The following is a 22,625-nucleotide window of genomic DNA, read 5'->3' on the forward strand; positions in this document are numbered from 1 at the left end:
TTTTGTAAGTTATAGTACGACATACCCTCGGATGTTTCCAAGTGGAGACCTCCGTAGACCCCGGTGATGCGAAGTGACATGCCCGAAGAGTGGTGCCTTCTGGGCTAAGTGAAAATCGAAAGAGGTACTTGGAACCGAGATGGGGGTATGGGACGGAACGATCTTACATCTGAAGCCCGAAGGAAGTGGCGATCCTTCGGGTGAAATTTTGTAAGTTATAGTACGACATACCCTCGGATGTTTCCAAGTGGAGACCTCCGTAGACCCCGGTGATGCGAAGTGACATGCCCGAAGAGTGGTGCCTTCTGGGCTAAGTGAAAATCGAAAGAGGTACTTGGAACCGAGATGGGGGTATGGGACGGAACGATCTTACATCTGAAGCCCGAAGGAAGTGGCGATCCTTCGGGTGAAATTTTGTAAGTTATAGTACGACATACCCTCGGATGTTTCCAAGTGGAGACCTCCGTAGACCCCGGTGATGCGAAGTGACATGCCCGAAGAGTGGTGCCTTCTGGGCTAAGTGAAAATCGAAAGAGGTACTTGGAACCGAGATGGGGGTATGGGACGGAACGATCTTACATCTGAAGCCCGAAGGAAGTGGCGATCCTTCGGGTGAAATTTTGTAAGTTATAGTACGACTTACCCTCGGATGTTTCCAAGTGGAGACCTCCGTAGACCCCGGTGCGATGCGAAATTCATGCCGAAAGAGTGACACCTTGTTGGGCTAAGTGAAAATCGAAACCGGTTCTTGGAACCGAGATGGGGGTATGGGACGGAACGATCTTACATCTGAAGCCCGAAGGAAGTGGCGATCCTTCGGGTGAAATTTTGTAAGTTATAGTACGACTTACCCCTCGTAGACCCCGGTGCGAGGCGAAATTCATGCCCAATGAGAGTGGTTCATTCCTAGGCAATGGATTGATACATTTCTGCGGTAAAGAATGAATGAATACACAATTTGGTTAAACGGCATTTTATTGAAAATGATTGCGGTTCAATGGGGTGTCAAGTCCGGCTTGAATCGAGTGCAGACAGCCGGTTCATCCGTGCTTCCAACAGTTGAGAGCCGGTCAATCCATCGCGGTAGAACCTTTGGGCCGTTGCGGGATCATGGCACATGGCAGTGGTGATATTGGTCCGTTGGTCTAGCGGTAGTGACGAAATCTGTGGGGGAAATATAAGCAAATTTAGCCCCAGGAACTGAAACTGAGATTCGAATAGCCATTTAAGATACATTACCTGATTCGAAACGGCGGTCCTAATCAAATTGAAACCAATTGGGCCATTGAGCCTTGCCCTCCGCCAGGCTGCTCTCAGCATGGTGTTCGGTCGTCGTATTTGCCGCCCCCGGGTTTCGAAAACGTAGCGAGGCTTGACCTCGTAGGCTTGTACCAAACAGTTCAACCACGAAATCTCCTTAGGCGACAGAGCCACAGGTGCATCCCCGAATGCAGCGTTAGTTTTGTGGGTCCTTACATAAATGATGCACCCCGAATCCAACATTTCCACATTTTCCAGTTCTTCCACTAACATGTTGGTAATCACAACCGATCTGTGGCCGCTAATAACGGCTATGGTTCCCATCAGAAAGCCCTGCAATAGGTTCATGGTGGAATGGCGTAGGGGCGTTTCCTTAGCCAATAGTCTTGGTATAATCTTGTCGGCCTTCGCTAAGAAAATTCTGAAATGATCGCAGGGCGGAATGATTCCCAATTTGAACCGCTTAAAGCGCTGCCGATGGCCGGTTATGTTCCTAGCTATGTCACGGTTCGCCTTGGTGAAACTTAACTTAATGCGTTCAAATTCCTTGGCCGTCAGTCCGGCACTGTTGGGTTTAAATGCGGACAGATACCCCATGTACGCCTTCGCGTCGTATAGCAGCATTTTAATCGAGGTGTCAGCGTAACCGAGAGAGGTTAATTGTTCCAGCCAGCTCCGAACCTTACGGTGGTTCACAAAACTAACGTCCGAATATGCGCACAGTTTTGGGGCACAGTGAATTAGGAACCTGACCGCATGCGACTCCCGTTGCTTTCCGTTCACAATGTCCTTAGCGGTCGGATTGGCCCTAAGGTGATATGAAGCAAACTCAGCGATTGACTTACCGACAAAGGTGTCCTTAAATCGGCTTGGGAGTATCAATCGCCCCTTAGGGGGAACATTGGTTAGCAGCGGTGCGTCCGTGGCGGATTTGGAAGACACTTGGGTCGGGGTCGCAATGCGGCGATCACCGGTGTCGAGGCCAGAGGTGGATGGGTGTTCGTCAGTATCGGTAGGGCCAGTCCCCCGAAATGTGTCCAAGAGAGACAGAGTTCTGGTGCGTTTTGCCGCAGATAAAGCCACATTCAAGGCCAGGCCTTCGAGCGAGTGCTTAGAGCGTAGGTGAGCCGCTAAGCTAACCGGCATTTTTTCGTTGCATATCGGACAGTCCGTGCCTTTCCGACCGTCCCCGGAACGATCAAGAGCAGTAATAAACTGTACCTCATCCGCAGTTAGTCGATGGAACGATCGTAAATGATCCCGGTAGCCATAAACCGCCTGTTCGCAGAGAGAGCAACGCCGCCGAGCCATTGTTGTTTACCCCCGGGGTGAGAGTAATGAACCTAGCCGGTCTTCCGTCTTTTAAACTCCCCGGATCTTTACGTCATCCTAGATAGGGATAGGGCGGGCCCGGTTTCAATCTGCAAATTTAAAGGGCCCTATTTGTAAGTATGCTCTTGCGGCCTCTTAAAGGACCCGTAGCCGAGGAAGGTGCGCTCTGAGCGGGGTGCGCTCTAGCTGGTTCCGATCTCCTTGAAAAGACTTCCATAGACCCCGGTGATGCGATATTCAAGCCCAGAGGAGTGACTAACCTCTGGGCTAAGCTGGTGACAAGCTCGGCCTTCCAATTCTGGAGGTCAAATGTGATCCGGAGGACCCCCGGTGATGGGTTTCAAGCCCAGAGGACTGGCACCCCTCTGGGCTAGGGTGGTGGTAAGAGAGGCCCCCCCTTCTGGAGGTTTTCAAAACCTAAGTCGAGACCTCCGTAGACCCCGGTGATGCGAATACCGAAGCCCGAGGACTGGCACCCCTCTGGGCTAGGGTGGTGGTAAGAGAGGCCCCCCCTTCTGGAGGTTTTCAAAACCTAAGTCGAGACCTCCGTAGACCCCGGTGATGCGAATACCGAAGCCCGAGGACTGGCACCCCTCTGGGCTAGGGTGGTGGTAAGAGTGGCCCCACCTTCTGGAGGTTTTCAAAACCTAAGTGAAGACCTCCGTAGACCCCGGTGATGCGAATACCGAAGCCCGAGGACTGGCACCCCTCTGGGCTAGGGTGGTGGTAAGAGAGGCCCCCCCTTCTGGAGGTTTTCAAAACCTAAGTCGAGACCTCCGTAGACCCCGGTGATGCGAATACCGAAGCCCGAGGACTGGCACCCCTCTGGGCTAGGGTGGTGGTAAGAGAGGCCCCCCCTTCTGGAGGTTTTCAAAACCTAAGTCGAGACCTCCGTAGACCCCGGTGATGCGAATACCGAAGCCCGAGGACTGGCACCCCTCTGGGCTAGGGTGGTGGTAAGAGTGGCCCCACCTTCTGGAGGTTTTCAAAACCTAAGTGAAGACCTCCGTAGACCCCGGTGATGCGAATACTGAAGCCCGAGGACTGGCACCCCTCTGGGCTAGGGTGGTGGTAAGAGAGGCCCCCCCTTCTGGAGGTTTTCAAAACCTAAGTCGAGACCTCCGTAGACCCCGGTGATGCGAATACCGAAGCCCGAGGACTGGCACCCCTCTGGGCTAGGGTGGTGGTAAGAGAGGCCCCCCCTTCTGGAGGTTTTCAAAACCTAAGTCGAGACCTCCGTAGACCCCGGTGATTCAAAGTGACATGCCTGAGGATTGGCACCCCTCTGGGCTAAGGGTGGTGGTAAGACCGGCCCCACTCTCTGGAGGTCAAAAATGACTTCCATGGACCCCGTTGATGCGAATACACAAGCCCGAGGAGTGGCACACCTCTGGGCTAAGGGGATGGTTTGGGTTGCCTCCCCTCTGGAGGTCAAAAATGACTTCCATGGACCCCGGTGATGCGTATTTAAAGCCCGAGGACTGGCACACCTCTGGGCTAAGGGGATGGTTTGGGTTGCCTCCCCTCTGGAGGTCAAAAATGACTTCCATGGACCCCGGTGATGCGTATTTAAAGCCCGAGGACTGGCACACCTCTGGGCTAAGGGGATGGTTTGGGTTGCCTCCCCTCTGGAGGTCAAAAATGACTTCCATGGACCCCGGTGATGCGTATTTAAAGCCCGAGGACTGGCACACCTCTGGGCTAAGGGGATGGTTTGGGTTGCCTCCCCTCTGGAGGTCAAAAATGACTTCCATGGACCCCGGTGATGCGTATTTAAAGCCCGAGGACTGGCACACCTCTGGGCTAAGGGGATGGTTTGGGTTGCCTCCCCTCTGGAGGTCAAAAATGACTTCCATGGACCCCGGTGATGCGTATTTAAAGCCCGAGGACTGGCACACCTCTGGGCTAAGGGGATGGTTTGGGTTGCCTCCCCTCTGGAGGTCTAAAATGACTTCCATGGACCCCGTTGATGCGGATACACAAGCCCGAGGAGTGGCACACCTCTGGGCTAAGGGGATGGTTTGGGTTGCCTCCCCTCTGGAGGTCTAAAATGACTTCCATGGACCCCGTTGATGCGAATACACAAGCCCGAGGAGTGACGTCCTCTGGGCTAAGGGGTTGGTATGCTCGGCCTCCCCTCTGGAAGTCTAAAAAAATTAGAAATATTTCTAAGTTCGACAACGAGCACTGGCAGAACTGGACCAAAGACTTCCATACACCCCGGTGATGCGAAGTTTCAAGCCCGAGGAGTGACGCCCTCTGGGCTAAGTTTGTGATAAGCCCGGTCTCTCCTCTGGAGGTCTGTGGTTTTAAAGTGAAAATTTTCTAAGTCCCGCACCTGAGATTTTAAGAAAATCAGGACCTCCTTCAAGCCTTGTAGCGAGTCCGAGGGAGGTTCATCGTTGTCGGCTATGCGAACGAGGTTCCAACGCCTTGAATCCTGTGGGCATATGGTTTCTCAGCCTGGTGCCGTCGGGATATTAGGGAGGCATTAAATCAGACGTAAGTTTGGGTAACAGCGATGCGAAACGCTATGCCCAAGGGAGTGGCTTCCCGATGGGCTTGAAATAATGGGAATGTCCGCTCTGCTTCCCTGGATGTGTTCAAAACCTAAGTCGAGACATCCGTAGACCCCGTTGATGCGAATTCCATGCCCGAGGAGTGGCACACCTCTGGGCTAAGGGTGGTGGTAAGTCAGGCCCCACCCTCTGGAGGTTTTCAAAACCTAAGTCGAGACCTCCGTAGACCCCGGTGATGTGAATTGACATGCCCGAGGACTGGCACCCCTCTGGGCTAGGGTGGGGATAAGATATGTCCCCACCCTCTGGAGGTTTTCAAAACCTAAGTCGAGACCTCCGTAGACCCCGGTGATGCGAAGTGACATGCCCGAGGACTGGCACCCCTCTGGGCTAGGGTGGTGGTTAATCCGGCCCCCCCATTCTGGATGTGTTTAAAACCTAAGTCGAGACCTCCGTAGACCCCGGTGATGCGAATACCGAAGCCCGAGGACTGGCACCCCTCTGGGCTAAGGGGATGGTTTGGGTGGCCTCCCCTTCAATCCCGATGATTCGTTCGATATATGCCCAGGGAGGTGAGCACTTCCCTGGGCGTGAGGGGGTCGAGCGTATGAGGGTTGTACCCCGTATGGTTCCTACTAAACGAATCCGAGCGGCGGGTCCACAGGCCACCGACCACCTGCCCACTTGCGGGGTGGGTGTGACGGGCCGCCCGCCGGCAGTTGTCCCCGTTCTAACCTAACTCTTGCCCGTGCGCGAGTCGAAAGGGGCATACAAACCCCTGAGGCGAAGACCGGCGTTCCGCTTGGTCTAATGTGGGATCTCCCAGATTTTCCCCTCCGCGGGGACTTGGGAGCGCACCACCGGGCCCCCGCGCTGGAAACGGCCGGAGGCAAAGAGCGCATTAGAGGTGTCACGGATCGGTCTTTTTAAACGGACCGCGGCTGGAAGTTCGCAGGGGAAGAGGCGCTCGGTCTACGGTTCCCGGGCCCGACCCCCTTCGTCTTCTTAAATTGAGAAAACTAACCGTAGGCTCCGGGGGGCGAATCGTAAAACCTTTGCCGACCTCCTCGCACTGCGAGGGGGCCAGGATTTGCGGCTTGTCCGCGTATCGGTCCTACCAAGGACCGCGGCTGGAAGTTCGGTGGTGAGCCCTCGACCTTACGAGATTGGGGGCAAAACCCTTCGTCTTCTGAACATCAGACGGCTCCGGGGGGGCGTACCGTAAAACCTATGCCGACCTCCTCGCGCTTTGAGGGGGCCAGGAAATTCTCTTCCATTCTCTTCCCTTAAACGGACGTCCTTTACGCCCGTTCGAAATGCGGCATACCCGGAGCACCAGGGGCAGGCTTCTAATCCGAAATATACCGGCTTTTAGAACGATCCTCCCCGCCACGTGCTCCAGCCTCTATGGCTCGGGGACCCCCCGTAATAGGGGGTCCGCTTGTCCCAGAATCGTTCCGAGGGAGACTTAGCCGATCCGTCGGTCTAATTTCCACCACAGTTTGGGTCCGTTAAAAGGTCCGAGTCGGTGGTGCCTTAGGGTCGGGATCCTATTGAGGGAAGGAACCGGCCCCTAGCCTGCACCGTCCGGGCCTTGAATCGTACATTTTCCAAGTTGTCAAACCCCCGATTGAAGACCCACCTCCGGGGGGTCTCATTCGAAAAGCCTTTCCGCGGTGCGTGTCTCTTCCTCCTTCGTGGGGGTCGAGTTCCACGCGCCACCGACTCTCTCTCTTTCCCCAAGCCGGGTTTGAGTACCAGAGGATCGGCCTGGTTGATCCTGCCAGTATCATATGCTTGTCTCAAAGATTAAGCCATGCAAGTCTAAGTACACACGGGCGTTGGTACAGTGAAACTGCGAATGGCTCATTAAATCAGTTATGGTTCCTTTGATCGCTCCACACGTTACTTGGTATAACTGTGGTAATTCCAGAGCTAATACATGCAAACGAAGCGTTGGAAGTGGGGGTGCCGTTTCGAGGTGGTCGGTGACTGGTTCACCTTCCCCTCGGCGCCCCCCACGGATACGTGCATTTATCAGAACCAAAAAACCCCCTCCCGACTCCGGTCGGGTCCGCTTTGGTGACTCTAGATAACCTTTGGCCGATCGCAGAGCCCTTCGGGGCGGCGACGTCTCATTCGAGTGTCTGCCCTATCAACTTTCGACGGTAGTCTACGGGACTACGTGTGGTGACCACGGGTAACGGGGAATCTGGGTTCGATTCCGGAGAGGGAGCCTGAGAAACGGCTACCACATCCAAGGAAGGCAGCAGGCGCGCAAATTACCCATTCCCGACACGGGGAGGTAGTGACGAAAAATATCGGTGCGAGGCCCCGTTTGAAGGTTTCGGGACCGAAATGAACTCAATCTACGTCCGTGGGTGAGGACCCATTGGAGGGCAAGTCTGGTGCCAGCAGCCGCGGTAATTCCAGCTCCAATAGCGTATGTTAACGTTGCTGCAGTTAAAAAGCTCGTAGTTGGATCCGGGGACGGGTCCCGGCTGCCGGGCCTCTGCCCGTCCGGACTTCGCGGTGGGAAGCTGCCCCTCTCCGGGGTGGGGACCCCCCGCGGGTCTCTGGGTGGAGGTCGCGGGACCTTGTCCCTACTCATCCGGTGTCCTCTGCTCCCTTCCTCCGCGGAGAGGCCCTTAGCTGGGTCGTCCGCCGCGGTGAATACGTGGGGGGCGGAAGGGTCCGGTGCGTTTACTTTGAACAAAACAGAGTGCTCAAAGCAGGCCGAAGCGTGCCTTGAATGGACTGAGCTAGGAATAATGGAATAAGGCCTTCCCATGGGGGGCGAGTCGGAGCTCTTCGGCGAGGCGGCCGGGTGGGGCCGGGGGCGCCCGGGTGTGACGCCCGGCGTTTCTGGCCGCCGCACGGTTCCCCGAGCCGGGGGGGTATCCGACCGCTCTCTTGGTCCTATTTCGTGGGTTTGACGGACCAAAGGTCATGATTAAGAGGGACGGCCGGGGGCATTCGTACCGCACCGAGAGAGGTGAAATTCGTAGACCGGTGCGGGACGGACAAAAGCGAAGGCATTTGCCAAGAATGTTTTCATTAATCAAGAACGAAAGTCGGAGGATCGAAGACGATCAGGTACCGTCGTAGTTCCGACCGTAAACTATGCCGACCCGCGATCCGGCGGCGTTGGGTTAACGACTATGACCCGCCGGGCAGCGTCCGGGAAACCACGAGTCTTTGGGCTCTGGGGGGAGTACGGTTGCAAAGCTGAAACTTAAAGGAATTGACGGAAGGGCACCACCAGGAGTGGAGCTTGCGGCTTAATTTGACTCAACGCGGGGAACCTAACCCGGCCCGGACACGGTAAGGATTGACAGATTGACGGCTCTTTCTCGATTCTGTGGGTGGTGGTGCATGGCCGTTGGTAGTTCGTGGAGCGATTCGTCTGGTCAATTCCGGTAACGAACGAGATCCCATCCTTTAAGTAGTTACACGGCCCCTCTCCTGGGTCGGACTCTATCCCCGAAGGTCCCCGTTCGCGGGGGGTCCCCATCGGGGTGGGGGTGTTGGGGGTTTCGGCGGGGGTCCGGTTCTACCCCGGATCGGTTCGGGGAGGTGATGCGGTTGACGGGGGTTCAGTTCTGCGTCGAGTGGGTGGCTCCGGCCTCTCCCCTTCGCGTTCGGTTCCCTCCCCGATGCCGTCCGCACCTCGTTCCGCTCTCCGGGTGTGGGTTGTCCGTCCTTCGCCTTCGCCTTCCCTCTCCCCTCCCCGGTGCCCTCCCGCTTACCGCGGGCCTGAAGGTTGGGGTTCGCCCGGTGGGAATCAGCGGTCGGTGGCTAAACTTCTTAGAGCGATTTGTGGCACAGAAGCCACTTGAGAAATGGAGCAATAACAGGTCTGTGATGCCCTTAGAAGTCCGGGGTCGCACGTGAGCTACAATGGCTGGTTCAACATGTAAGTTACCCTACGCCGAGAGGTGCGGGCAATCCTATGAACGCCATTCCCCGCTGGGGACAGGGGATTGCAACTATTCCCCTCGAACGAGGAATTCCAAGTAGGCGCGGGTCACCAGCCCGCGTCGATTAAGTCCCTGCCCTTTGTACACACCGCCCGTCGCTACTACCGATCGGATGCCTCGGTGAGGTCCTCGGACCGTCCCCGGGGCGGCCCTCGAACGGGGGTCGCCTCCGGGCGATGGGAAGTCGATCGAACCCGGACATCTAGAGGGAGTAAAAGTCGTAACAAGGTTTTCGTAGGGGAACCTGCGGAAGGATCAATAACGGTGACCTGGCCGCGGTCGGCGCCCGCCGTCCGTGCCGGTTGTCGAGTCGGACTCGAGAGGCCGAACCTCCCCCCCGGCGGGTACCTTCAAGGTATGGACCGCAGAAGCCTCGTACCTTTCGTTGTCGGCCGACGTGAGTCTCTCCCCCCTCCGGGTGGGTGGACGTAGCGAGCCGGCTTCGGAACTCGGGGTTATGCGAGGACCGCCTTAGGTGCATAGGTACCCCGGTCCGCCCCTCCCGTTCGCGGGGGGAAGAGTGGCGCCGGAGCCGCCCGCCGGGTAGTTAAACCCAAAAAACCATTGATCGTTGAAGGCTTGATTGTGCGTGCGCGAGTCAAAGGGGCTTACTCACCCCCAGGGCGTTGGCCGGTGCTCGCCGGCCTCGGTGGGATCTCCCTGAACCCATCCCCCCGGCACAGGGGGTGGTGGTGGACGGGAGCGTACCGCCGGGCGAAACTCTTTCCCCTCACGGGGTTAGAGCGGAGCTTAAGAGCGCATGCAATAACCCCCGATGTTGGCTTCGCAGAGACGGACCGTATAATAGTCTAAGGCCGGTGCGCGAGTTGAAGGGGCCTCACGAACCCCGGATGCGTTTATAAACACCCGAAGGAGACGGCCGGTGCCCGCCGGTCCTGACTAGGTGGGATCTACCCAGCGCCTTCCCCTAAGCGGGGACTTGGGAGCGTACCACCGGGCCTCGCTCATACCCTCCGGGGTGGAGAGCTTGGCTTTGAGCGCACGCCTGAATGCCTTAGACCGGGACCCGTAACGCAGCGAACCAAACCCTGGGCCTCGCCGGGAACGGCGGGTGCCTAGACCCGGTCTCCTAAACCACGTAAGTCTCGGGCACCTACTCGGGCGATCGTCCCGGGCCGTAACTCCTCGGTCCGGTGGTGACGCCCAGGTTCAATGACCTTCCCCCTCCACGGGGGGGAAGGCACCCGGCTTGAAATATTGTCAAACATTGTCTCGTGTTCGAATGGCTTCCTTCGCCCGGCCTGTAACGGGCCGGGCACAAACCCAAATACGACTCTTAGCGGTGGATCACTCGGCTCGTGCTTCGATGAAGAACGCAGCCATCTGCGTTAACTAATGTGAATTGCAGGACACAGATCATCGAAATTTCGAACGCATATTGCGGCCGCGGGGGTCCATCCCGCGGCCACGCCTGTCTGAGGGTCGCTTTACCCATCGATCGGTCTCCGCGCCCCCGCTGAGAGAGAGAGACCGCGGCTGGAAGCTCGCAGGGCCTGAAAACGGCCCTTCGTCTTCCCAAACGAAGACTCGGTTCCGAGCCAGTCCACGCGGCCCGTGTTGCGAGAGAGCTCCGTACAGGGAACGGAGGGAGAGCCGAGTAGGTCCGGGTCCACGTCCGTTACGGTCTCTCCCCGAGTCCCGAGCGGGGCTCCGCGCAGTCGGACGCGGGGGTGGCGAGTGCCGATTAAACCCAGCGAGCGGGCGAGTGAGCGGGCGGGCGAGCGGCCGGGGTGGGGGGAGGGTGTCGCGGAGTTCGGCCTCAGGCCGGGCTCTCGCCCCTCGCCCCTAGCCTTCGGCCCTCCGCCTCCGCCCTCGCCCCCGCATAAGAAACCTCTGTGTGCGGCCTCAGATCAGACGAGACGACCCGCTGAACTTAAGCATATCAGTAAGCGGAGGAAAAGAAACTAACAAGGATTCCCTTAGTAGCGGCGAGCGAACAGGGAAGAGCCCAGCGCTGAATCCCACTTTCCCCTGACCGGGGTTGGCCGGGAAATGTAGCGTACGGAAGTCCGTAAGATCCGTCTCGGTGCGGACGCGGGACCAAGTCCTCGCGAACGTGGCTTCTTCCCATAGACGGTGAAAGCCCGGTAGCGAGTCCCGCGTTCCCGCCCGGGTAGGTCGGGCTTCTCGGAGTCGGGTTGCTTGGGAATGCAGCCCAAAGCGGGTGGTAAACTCCATCTAAGGCTAAATACCGGCACGAGACCGATAGCGAACCGAGTACCGTGAGGGAAAGTTGAAACAGGACTTTGAAGAGAGAGTTCAACAGAGCGTGAAACCGTTGAGAGGTAAACGTACGGGGACCGAGAAGACTGCCCCGGGGGATTCAGCCGGGCGGACGGCCCCGCGCTCGTCGGGTTCCGAGGCCGGGGGTGCGAGCGTATCCGGGCGAGAGGGGTGGGGTGCCGACTCCACCGCTCCCCGCTTCGGCTCTGCGCTTCGCCTCTGGACTTCGGGCCTGTCGGGCGTACGGAGGTCCGGCCCCGCCCGGTGTACTTTCCCCGCGTGGTGGTGAGTCGCGACCGGCTCCGGTTAGGCTTGGAAGGGCCCGAGGGTGAAGGTAGGTCCGTCCGGAGAAGGGAGCCCCACGCGGCCCCCGGACACGGGCGTTCCGCTACAGCCCCTCGCTCCGACTTCGCCGATAACGCCGGGGCCGTGGAGCAATGTCCTTTCCGCGTTCTCCCCTCCTCCGGGATGGGGATGGGGGCCCCCCCCGATCGTTCGGTCGAAGCGGGCCGGCTGGGCTGTCCTCAGCCCCGGGCTAGGCCCGCTACGGCGATGCGGGGGGTGATCCAGGCCCACAGCACCCGAACGCCTAAGGTCAGCGGCTAAGTTCGGACCCCGAACGACCCGTCTTGAAACACGGACCAAGGAGTCTAACGCGTATGCGAGTCGAAGGGGCCCAGAACCCCGGAGGCGCAACGAAGGTGAAGGCCGGCGCGCGTCGGCTGAGGTGGGATCCGTCCTAACCCTTCGAGGGGGCGGGCGGCGCACCACCGGCCTGCTCTTCCCACGTGCGGAGAGCGGAGCCAGAGCATACGCGGTGGTACCCGAAAGATGGTGAACTATGCCTGGGCAGGGCGAAGCCAGGGGAAACCCTGAGTGGAGGCCCGCAGCGGTCCTGACGTGCAAATCGGTCGTCCGACCTGGGTATAGGGGCGAAAGACTAATCGAACCATCTAGTAGCTGGTTCCCTCCGAAGTTTCCCTCAGGATAGCCGGCGCCGAAACTTCAAGTTTTATCCGGTAAAGAAATGACTGGAGGCCGCGGGGCCGAAACGGGCCTCGCCCTACTCTCAAACTTTAAATGGGTAAGAGGCCCGGCTCGCAGGCTTGGAGCCGGGCATGGAATTGACGGTGCCGAGTGGGCCACTTTTGGTAAGCAGAACTGGTGCTGCGGGATGAACCGAACGCGCGGGTTAAGGCGCCCGACGCAGACGCTCATCAGACCCCAAGAAAGGTGTCGGTTGATATAGACAGCGGGGCGGTGGCCATGGAAGTCGGCATCCGCTAAGGAGTGTGTAACAACTCACCTGCCGAATCAACTGGCCCTGAAAATGGATGGCGCTGGAGCGTCGGGCCCATACCCGGCCGTCGCTGGCGGTACTTGTCTCCCACCCCCCCAAAAGCCAGCGAGAATGAGAGAGAACCGAGACTCATGGGACCGTATGCCGCGACGAGTAGGAGGGGCGCCGCGGTGGCGCAGAAGCCTTTGGCGCGAGCCTGGGTCGAGCCGCCGCGGGTGCAGATCTTGGTGGTAGTAGCAAATATTCAGATGAGAACTTTGAAGGCCGAAGTGGAGAAGGGTTCCACGCCGACAGCGCTTGGCCGTGGGTTAGTCGGTCCTAAGGGATAGGCGAGCGCCGTTCGGAAAATGCTGGGGCGATGGTCTCGTCTGCCTCGCGCTGACCGAAAGGGGATCGGGCCAATATCCCCGTACCTGGGATTGGTGGAGATCGAGCCGCCGAGAGGCGCTCCCGTGGCGGTAACGCAAACGAACCCGGAGACGCCGGTGGGGACCCCGGGGAGGATTCTCTCTCCTTGCTAAAGAGCTGGAGCGCCCTGGAATGGGTTCGACCCCGAGATAGGGGCTCAACGCTCTGAAAGGCGTCGCATGCACTATGCGACGGCCGGGACGTTTCCCATCGGCCCTTGAAAATCCGGGGGAGGTATAGTGAATTTCCCCCCAGGCCGTACCCATATCCGCATCAGGTCTCCAAGGTGAACAGCCTCTGGCGTGTTGGAACAATGTAGGTAAGGGAAGTCGGCAAGACGGATCCGTAACTTCGGGATAAGGATTGGCTCTAATGGCTGAGCTCGGTCGGGCCCGTGTCTGCTGATGCGGGGTCCGAAAGCCCGGTGCTGCCCGTGCGACGGGGAGCTGTTCCCGGTCCACCTTCGGGCCCCCCCCACTGGGTCCTGCGCGCGAGGAAGCGCACGGCGAGAGATTGCCCCCCAGTATCCAAACCCCCGTGAACAAGGCTCCGTCTGTCTGTCGGGGTCGATGAGAGTGGGTCGCGGCGAGCGAGACCTTAAGCCCCGGTGCGTGTCCCCCCTCGGCGGCGGCGCTTAGGGGGCCTCGGTCAGGTCGACGGTAGGGAGCCGGTCGTCGGTGGGATGCCGGCGGGGGAGCGTCCTTCGGGACTAACCTCCGTCGGATGACCGCCTTCGGCCTCCTCTCCCTACCTAAGCCGGGCCGGGCTCCCGACGCCCGTCGCCGGGTGGGCCGCCCCCGGCTAAGCTCGAGCGTCCGGCCCTTCGCTCTCCCCCGATGGGACGCGGAGGGACGCAATGGAACGTAGGTCCGCGTGGGGTGTGCGGTCTCTCGTGCGTGTGTGGACTCGTAGCAGGCCGCCGGTGGTGGGGCTTCGGTGGGTCGGGGCGGTGTCCCTGGAGCCTCGCGCGCCGAGCCTAGGCTCCGTGGATCTCTCGGGCTTATGAGTCTCGCCTCGGGGGGAGACCTCCGGGGCCGGGTCTCTCGGCCGGCACCTAACAGCCGAATTAGAACTGCTGCGGACAAGGGGAATCCGACTGTTTAATTAAAACACAGCATCGTGAAGGCTCTTGGACCGGGTGTTGACACGATGTGAATTCTGCCCAGTGCTCTGAATGTCAAAGTGAAGAAATTCATCGAAGCGCGGGTTAACGGCGGGAGTAACTATGACTCTCTTAAGGTAGCGAAATGCCTCGTCATTTAATTGGTGACCAGCATGAATGGATGAACGAGATTCCCACTGTCCCTACCTACTATCTAGCGAAACCACAGCCAAGGGAACGGGCTTGGCGGAATCAGCGGGGAAAGAAGACCCTGTTGAGCTTGACTCTAGTCTGTCACTGTGAGGCGACTTAAGGGGTGTAGAATAAGTGGGAGGCCCGCCGCTCGCCAGCACCGGAGCGGGCCGTCCGTGAAATACCACTACTCTTACACGTTACCTCACTAACCCGGTGAGGGTGTCGGTGGGAACCTTTGCCTTGCTGGGGGTTCCTTGTTCAAAGGTGCTAAGCCCCGGGTGGGGGGGTCGCTCGGCGCTGAGTCCTCCTTCCCCCCCTCGCGGGGGGGGTCGGAGGCAAGCTCGCGCGGGGCTGGCCCTTCCTCTCCCTGGGGCGAGTTCCTCCGGGGACAGTGACAGGTGGGGAGTTTGACTGGGGCGGTACACCTGTCAAAGAGTAACGCAGGTGTCCTAAGGCGGGCTCAGGGACGGACGGAAACCTCCCGTAGAGCATAAGGGCAAAAGCCCGCTTGATCCTGATTTTCAGTATGAATACGGACCGCGAAAGCGGGGCCTAACGATCCTTCCGTCTGCTTTACGGGTTTTAAGCGGGAGGTGTCAGAAAAGTTACCACAGGGATAACTGGCTTGTGGCGGCCAAGCGTTCATAGCGACGCCGCTGTTTGATCCTTCGATGTCGGCTCTTCCTATCATTGCGAAGCAGAATTCGCAAAGCGTTGGATTGTTCACCCACTAACAGGGAACGTGAGCTGGGTTTAGACCGTCGTGAGACAGGTTAGTTTTACCCTACTGATGTGCCGTTGCTCCGATAGAAATCCCGCTCAGTACGAGAGGAACCGCGGGTTCGGATACTTGGTATTCGCGCTTGGCTGTGGAGCCAATGGTGCAAGGCTACCATCCGAGGGCTTACGACTGAACGCCTCTAAGTCGGAATCCCGCCTAGAAGGAGCGATACGTCCGTGCCCAAGGTTCGATACGGTTGGTCTGGGATAGCCGCGGGGGATTCGCCACACTCCGCCGGTGACCAGAACCGCACGAGACTGGAACCAGGGCCGGGGCTAATGAACACCTCGGTCCACCCTTCCGTCCCTAAGCGCATGTCCCTTGATCCGGGGTGCGAAATGACTCGTAAACGACCTGATTCTGAGTGCGGGTGTCATAAGTGGCAGAGCGGGTGCATATACCGCGATCCATTGAAAGTCATCCCGTCCACTCAAACATTTGTCGGGGGAAGGCGAAAGCAAACCCCCGGTCCAGGTCTGGTTCTCTGGGGCGCGGGCCCCGGAGACTCCGTACACCGGTTAGAGGGAGCCGGTGGCGGGCATAGGGGAGGTGGGTACTCCCCTGTGAAATCCTGGATGACGGTTTTAGGTCTCGTAGTGGGCGAAAATCGGACTTAGTGCAATTTCCGAAACTCTGGTTCTCTGGGGGCGCGGGCCCCGAGAGTCCGTACACCGGTTAGAGGGAGCCGGTGGCGGGCATAGGGAGGCAGGTCGCTCCCTTGAATGGTCCTGGATGTCTGGACTTAGTGCAATTTCCGAAACTCTGGTTCTCTGGGGGCGCGGGCCCCGAGAGTCCGTACACCGGTTAGAGGGAGCCGGTGGCGGGCATAGGGAGGCAGGTCGCTCCCTTGAATGGTCCTGGATGTCAGCAATTTCTTAAGAAGGGCGCCCTCTTGTGGTCCCATGGCCGAAGAACATGCTCCGAGCCCGGGTATGGCAGTGGGCGGAATGAGACTTAGAGGAATGTTGACGGAGCCATGAGGGGCCCCCCCTGGAGGTCCCATGGCCGAGAAAAGTGCTCCGAGCCCGGGGTGATAGAGAACCGTGAACGCCGCGGTTGAAGACCTCGGGTATGGCAGTGGGCGGAATGAGACTTAGAGGAATGTTGACGGAGCCATGAGGGGCCCCCCCTGGAGGTCCCATGGCCGAGAAAAGTGCTCCGAGCCCGGGGTGATAGAGAACCGTGAACGCCGCGGTTGAAGACCTCGGGTATGGCAGTGGGCGGAATGAGACTTAGAGGAATGTTGACGGAGCCATGAGGGGCCCCCCCTGGAGGTCCCATGGCCGAGAAAAGTGCTCAGAGCCCGGGGTGATAGAGAACCGTGAACGCCGCGGTTGAAGACCTCGGGTATGGCAGTGGGCGGAATGAGACTTAAAGGAATATTGACGGAGCCAAGAGGGGCCTCCCCTGGAGGTCCCGTGGCCGAGAAAAGTGCCCCGAGCCCGGGGTGATAGAGAACCGTAAAGCGCGCGGGTTTGGGGCTCGGGTCTTCCAGTGGGCGGAGTGAGACTTAGAGAAATGATGACGGAGCCAAGAGGGGCTTCCCCTGGAGGTCCCATGGCCGAGAAAAGTGCTCCGAGCCCGGGGTGATAGACAACCGTGAACGCCGCGGTTAAAGACCTCGGGTATCGCAGTGGGCGGAATGAGACTTAGAGGAATGTTGACGGAGCCATGAGGGGCCCCCCCTGGAGGTCCCATGGCCGAGAAAAGTGCTCCGAGCCCGGGGTGATAGAGAACCGTGAACGCCGCGGTTGAAGACCTCGGGTATGGCAGTGGGCGGAATGAGACTTAGAGGAATGTTGACGGAGCCATGAGGGGCCCCCCCTGGAGGTCCCATGGCCGAGAAAAGTGCTCCGAGCCCGGGGCGATAGAGAACCGTAAAGCGCGCGGGTTTGGGGCTCGGGTCTTCCAGTGGGCGGAGTGAGACTTAGAGAAATGATGACGGAGCCAAGAGGGGCTTCCCCTGGAGGTCCCATGGCCGAGAAAAGTGCTCCGAGCCCGGGGTGATAGAGAACCGTGAACGCCGCGGTTAAAGACCTCGGGTATCGCAGTGGGCGGAATGAGACTTAGAGGAATGTTGACGGAGCCATGAGGGGCCCCCCCTGGAGGTCCCATGGCCGAGAAAAGTGCCCCGAGCCCGGGGAGATAGAGAACCGTAAAGCGCGCGGGTTTGGGGCTCGGGTCTTCCAGTGGGCGGAGTGAGACTTAGAGAAATGATGACGGAGCTAAGAGGGGCCCCCCCTGGAGGTCCCATGGCCGAGAAAAGTGCCCCGAGCCCGGGGAGATAGAGAACCGTAAAGCGCGCGGGTTTGGGGCTCGGGTCTTCCAGTGGGCGGAGTGAGACTTAGAGAAATGATGACGGAGCTAAGAGGGGCCCCCCCTGGAGGTCCCATGGCCGAGAAAAGTGCCCCGAGCCCGGGGAGATAGAGAACCGTAAAGCGCGCGGGTTTGGGGCTCGGGTCTTCCAGTGGGCGGAGTGAGACTTAGAGAAATGATGACGGAGCTAAGAGGGGCCCCCCCTGGAGGTCCCATGGCCGAGAAAAGTGCCCCGAGCCCGGGGAGATAGAGAACCGTAAAGCGCGCGGGTTTGGGGCTCGGGTCTTCCAGTGGGCGGAGTGAGACTTAGAGAAATGATGACGGAGCTAAGAGGGGCCCCCCCTGGAGGTCCCATGGCCGAGAAAAGTGCCCCGAGCCCGGGGAGATAGAGAACCGTAAAGCGCGCGGGTTTGGGGCTCGGGTCTTCCAGTGGGCGGAGTGAGACTTAGAGAAATGATGACGGAGCTAAGAGGGGCCCCCCCTGGAGGTCCCATGGCCGAGAAAAGTGCTCCGAGCCCGGGGAGATAGAGAACCGTAAAGCGCGCGGGTTTGAGGCTCAGGTCTTCCAGTGGGCGCTCGTTCCAGCGGCGCGGGCTGGATGGTTTAGTCCGAGGAGGAGTGCTTAAGTGTGGGCCGGATAGGTTCGAGAGGTGCGCTGGGTTCCTGGAGGTCCAGCCCCGGAGGTTTGGAGCGGGGCGATGGAGCGAGCGAGGCCGAGTCGGGTGAGCCCGGGCCGGGCATGGGCGTTGGCGGCGATGGGGGTCTTCTCCCCGGAGGTTTGGAGCGGGCGATGGAGCTAGCGAGGCCGAGTCGGGTGAGCCTGGGCCGGGCATGGGTGTTGGCAGCGACGGGGGTGTCTTCCCCGGAGGTAAGTACCGTGGGGGGCAAGCGTGAGATATTCCAGGCCGGGAAAAGTGAGCTAAATTCGGCAAAGCGTTGTTAAAAAGGGGGGTCGGTTGATTTTTTTGTTAAATCTAAACGAACAAAGGGTGCGAGGCGTGAAAATTGCATTCAGCCGTGATTTTTTGGCAAAGTGCTAACCCTAGTGGTCTCCCAGTGGGACGTTTTAAAGTAGGACTTAGAAAAATTTCTGACCCTCTTCGCCCTAGGTAGCAAGCCCAAAACGGAGCACCTCGGAGAGGTAAAAATTCAGAGGGCATGGGGGTTTCCAGTGCGGTGCCGTCAGGACATTAGGGTTCCTTTAGAAAAGACGAAAGTTTGGGTACACCGTATGTAACTATGACAAGCCCAAGGCTCTGGTTCGCCTGTGGGCATGAATATAGTGAGATTTCCGCGTTATCTCACTGGAGGTGACCCCCGGAACGGTTCAAAACCTAAGTCGAGACTTCCATGGGACCCCGGCGATGGGAGTTTGAAGCCCGAGGAGTGACGCCCTCTGGGCTAAGGTTGGTGGTAGGTTCGGCCCCACTTTCTGGAGGTCTAAACTGACTTCCATGGACCCCGGTGATGCGAATTTGATGCCCGAGGAGTGACTCACCTCTGGGCTAAGGGTGGTGGTATGCTCGGCCCCCCCTCTGGATGTCTAAACTGACTTCCATGGACCCCGGTGATGCGAATTTGATGCCCGAGGAGTGACTCACCTCTGGGCTAAGGGTGGTGGTATGCCCAGCCCCCCCTCTGGAGGTCTCGAATGACTTCCATGGACCCCGGTGAAGCGTATTTCATGCCCGATGAGGAGCACACCTCTGGGCTAAGGGTGGTGGTATGCTCAGCCCCCCCTCTGGAGGTCTAAACTGACTTCCATGGACCCCGGTGATGCGAATTTGATGCCCGAGGAGTGACTCACCTCTGGGCTAAGGGTGGTGGTATGCCCGGCCCCCCCTCTGGAGGTCTCGAATGACTTCCATGGACCCCGGTGAAGCGTATTTCATGCCCGATGAGGAGCACACCTCTGGGCTAAGGGTGGTGGTATGCTCAGCCCCCCCTCTGGAGGTCTAAACTGACTTCCATGGACCCCGGTGATGCGAATTTGATGCCCGAGGAGTGACTCACCTCTGGGCTAAGGGTGGTGGTATGCCCGGCCCCCCCTCTGGAGGTCTCGAATGACTTCCATGGACCCCGGTGAAGCGTATTTCATGCCCGATGAGGAGCACACCTCTGGGCTAAGGGTGGTGGTATGCTCAGCCCCCCCTCTGGAGGTCTAAACTGACTTCCATGGACCCCGGTGATGCGAATTTCATGCCCGAGGAGTGATGCCCTCTGGGCTAAGGGTGGTGGTAAGCCCGGCCCCCCCTCTCTGGAGGTCTAGATTGACTTCCATGGACCCCGGTTAAGCGTATTTCATGCCCGAGGAGTGACGCCCTCTGGGCTAAGGGTGGTGGTATGCCCGGCCCCCCCTCTGGAGGTCTCCAAAACCTAAGTCGAGACTTCCATGGACCCCGGTGTAGCGTATTTCATGCCCGAGGAGTGACGCCCTCTGGGCTTAGGGTGGTGGTAAGCCCGGCCCCACTCTCTGGAGGTCTAAACTGACTTCCATGGACCCCGGTTATCCGAATTTTATGCCCGAGGAGTGACGCCCTCTGGGCTTAGGGTGGTGGTAAGCCCGGCCCCACTCTCTGGAGGTCTAAACTGACTTCCATGGACCCCGGTTGTCCGAATTTCATGCCCGAGGAGTGACGCCCTCTGGGCTTAGGGTGGTGGTAAGCCCGGCCCCACTCTCTGGAGGTCTAAACTGACTTCCATGGACCCCGGTTATCCGAATTTCATGCCCGAGGAGTGATGAACCTCTGGGCTAAGGGTGGTGGTAAGTGCAGCCCCCCCTCTGGAGGTTTCCAAAACCTAAGTCGAGACTTCCATGGACCCCGGTGATGCGAATTTCAAGCCCGAGGAGTGGTGCCCTCTGGGCTAAGGGTGGTGGTAAGCCCGGCCCCCCCTCTCTGGAGGTCTAAAAGGACTTCCATGGACCCCGGTATAGCGTATTTCATGCCCGAGGAGTGACGCCCTCTGGGCTTAGGGTGGTGGTAAGTGCAGCCCCCCCTCTGGAGGTTTCCAAAACCTAAGTCGAGACTTCCATGGACCCCGGTGATGCGAATTTCAAGCCCGAGGAGTGGTGCCCTCTGGGCTAAGGGTGGTGGTAAGCCCGGCCCCCCCTCTCTGGAGGTCTAAAAGGACTTCCATGGACCCCGGTATAGCGTATTTCATGCCCGAGGAGTGACGCCCTCTGGGCTTAGGGTGGTGGTAAGTGCAGCCCCCCCTCTGGAGGTTTCCAAAACCTAAGTCGAGACTTCCATGGACCCCGGTGATGCGAATTTCAAGCCCGAGGAGTGGTGCCCTCTGGGCTAAGGGTGGTGGTAAGCCCGGCCCCCCCTCTCTGGAGGTCTAAACTGACTTCCATGGACCCCGGTGTAGCGTATTTCATGCCCGAGGAGTGACGCCCTCTGGGCTTAGGGTGGTGGTAAGCCCGGCCCCCCCTCTCTGGAGGTCAAAATTGACTTCCATGGACCCCGGTTATCCGAATTTCATGCCCGAGGAGTGATGAACCTCTGGGCTAAGGGTGGTGGTAAGTGCAGCCCCCCCTCTGGAGGTTTCCAAAACCTAAGTCGAGACTTCCATGGACCCCGGTGATGCGAATTTCAAGCCCGAGGAGTGGTGCCCTCTGGGCTAAGGGTGGTGGTAAGCCCGGCCCCCCCTCTCTGGAGGTCTAAAAGGACTTCCATGGACCCCGGTATAGCGTATTTCATGCCCGAGGAGTGACGCCCTCTGGGCTTAGGGTGGTGGTAAGTGCAGCCCCCCCTCTGGAGGTTTCCAAAACCTAAGTCGAGACTTCCATGGACCCCGGTGATGCGAATTTCAAGCCCGAGGAGTGGTGCCCTCTGGGCTAAGGGTGGTGGTAAGCCCGGCCCCCCCTCTCTGGAGGTCTAAACTGACTTCCATGGACCCCGGTGTAGCGTATTTCATGCCCGAGGAGTGACGCCCTCTGGGCTTAGGGTGGTGGTAAGCCCGGCCCCCCCTCTCTGGAGGTCAAAATTGACTTCCATGGACCCCGGTTATCCGAATTTTATGCCCGAGGAGTGACGCCCTCTGGGCTAAGGGTGGTGGTAAGTCCGGCCCCCACCCTCTGGATGCGTTCAAAACCTAAGTCGAGACTTCCATGGACCCCGGTGATGCGAAGTGACATGCCCGAAGAGTGGTGCCTTCTGGGCTAAGGTTGTGATAAGCCCGGTCTCTCCTCTGGAGGTCTGTGGTTTTAAAGTGAATATTTTCTAAGTCCCTCACCTGAGATTTTAAGAGAATCAGGACCCTCCTCAAGCCTCGTAGCGAGTCCGAGGGAGGTTCATCGTTGTCGGCTATGCGAAAGGGGTTCAGACGCCTCTAATCCTGTGGGCATATGGTTTCTCAGCCTGGTGCCGTCGGGATATTAGGGAGGCATTAAATCAGACGTAAGTTTGGGTAACAGCGATGCGAAACGCTATGCCCAAAGGAGTGGCTTCCCGATGGGCTTGAAATAATGGGAATGTCCGCTCTGCTTCCCTGGATGTGTTCAAAACCTAAGTCGAGACATCCGTAGACCCCGTTGATGCGAATTCCATGCCCGAGGAGTGACGCCCTCTGGGCTTAAGGGTGGTGGTAAGACCGGCCCCACTCTCTGGAGGTCTAAACTGACTTCCATGGACCCCGGTGATGCGAATTTCATGCCCGAGGAGTGGTGCCCTCTGGGCTAAGAGTGGTGGTAAGACCGGCCCCACTCTCTGGATGTCTAAAATGACTTCCATGGACCCCGGTGATTCGAATTTCAAGCCCGAGGAGGTGCACACCTCCGGGCTAAGGGGATGGTTTGGGTGGCCTCCCCTCTGGATGTGTTCAAAACCTAAGTTGAGACATCCATGGACCCCGGTTATCCGAATTTCATGCCCGAGGAGTGACGCCCTCTGGGCTAAGAGTGGTGGTAAGACCGGCCCCACTCTCTGGAGGTCTAAAATGACTTCCATGGACCCCGGTGATGCGAATACACAAGCCCGAGGAGTGGCACACCTCTGGGCTAAGGGGATGGTTTGGGTTGCCTCCCCTCTGGAGGTCTAAAATGACTTCCATGGACCCCGTTGATGCGAATACACAAGCCCGAGGACTGGCACACCTCTGGGCTAAGGGGATGGTTTGGGTTGCCTCCCCTCTGGAGGTCAAAAATGACTTCCATGGACCCCGTTGATGCGAATACACAAGCCCGAGG

The 22,625-nt window shown here is 58.8% G+C and overlaps 1 non-coding gene and 1 pseudogene across 1 annotated transcript; both read left to right on the forward strand.

The window, feature by feature from the left end:
• Positions 1-10,383: 10,383 nt before the first annotated feature.
• LOC136682442 (5.8S ribosomal RNA) lies at positions 10,384-10,537 on the forward strand. The gene has a single exon (XR_010798646.1). It is a non-coding gene; the product is annotated as a 5.8S ribosomal RNA (ribosomal RNA).
• A 415-nt stretch (positions 10,538-10,952) lies between these two features.
• LOC136682437 (28S ribosomal RNA) lies at positions 10,953-15,563 on the forward strand (annotated as a pseudogene).
• The last annotated feature ends 7,062 nt before the right edge of the window (positions 15,564-22,625 follow it).

Source organism: Hoplias malabaricus, unplaced genomic scaffold (assembly GCF_029633855.1).
Source record: "Hoplias malabaricus isolate fHopMal1 unplaced genomic scaffold, fHopMal1.hap1 scaffold_50, whole genome shotgun sequence".
NCBI classification, from domain to species: Eukaryota; Metazoa; Chordata; class Actinopteri; order Characiformes; family Erythrinidae; genus Hoplias; species Hoplias malabaricus.